This window comes from Triturus cristatus, chromosome 1_1 (genome assembly GCF_964204655.1).
Source record: "Triturus cristatus chromosome 1_1, aTriCri1.1, whole genome shotgun sequence".
NCBI lineage: Eukaryota > Metazoa > Chordata > Amphibia > Caudata > Salamandridae > Triturus > Triturus cristatus.
Window position 1 is genome coordinate 227,900,044 of NC_140579.1, and position 846 is coordinate 227,900,889.

General features: G+C 65.8%; 1 non-coding gene across 1 annotated transcript; it reads right to left on the reverse strand.

Moving 5' to 3' along the window:
- Positions 1–106: 106 nt before the first annotated feature.
- Positions 107–260, reverse strand: LOC146870034 (5.8S ribosomal RNA). The gene has a single exon (XR_014959897.1). It is a non-coding gene; the product is annotated as a 5.8S ribosomal RNA (ribosomal RNA).
- Between the last annotated feature and the right edge of the window lie 586 nt (positions 261–846).

Here is an 846-nt window from a genome sequence, read left to right on the forward strand (position 1 = left end):
GGCAATCAGGGGTCTGACCTTGTGGGGGGACGAAGGGGAAGCGGAGCTCACCTAACGACAGCCCCAGCCGCGTCCCGGGGAAGCCCCGGGGCGATTGACGATCGAACAACCCTCAGACAGGCATAGCCCCGGGAGGAACCCGGGGCCGCAAGGTGCGTTCGAAGTGTCGATGATCAAGGTGTCCTGCAAGTCACACTAATTCTCGCAGCTAGCTGCGTTCTTCATCAACGCGCGAGATGAGTGATCCACCGCCAAGAGTCACAGGCAACTTTTCGAAAACGTTCACCTACCTGCAGGTGCAGGAGAGGCAGGAGGAATCCGTCCGCCACCCGCGCTGTGAGACGGCCTGGGCGCCCCGTTCATGGCTCCCCCTCTGGGAGTCTTCAAACCCCTCAGCCTGGCCACATGGGACCGGGTCGAACCGGGTACCTGGCTACGAGGGAGGGCTGCCCCACCTGCACATCATCCACCCATCGCCGGGTGGCCCAAGCCGTGCCAGCGGGCTGGCGATCCGCCCACTACCACCCCCGCCTGGGTCGGAGGCACTGAAAGGGAAGAGCCCGGCGGCTCCCCATCCCGCACGCCTCCCACCAAGAGGAGCCGAGGTCCCCTCGCAGGCCCTCGGCCCCTTCTCTTCCAGACCGCCCTGCCACACGAGAAGGGCCGCTCCTCGATCGCCCGGATACCGGTCGTGACGGGACTCAGACGCAGGAGGGCCCAGCCGGTACTTGGGCCTTTTCAAGGGAGGGGTGGTGTCAGCCAGGGGATGCACTGCCATTCGGTTTCCCCCCACCGCTGTGGGGGGCATGCCGGGTGGCCTTGGGTTCCATCTCGGAGAGGGACAAG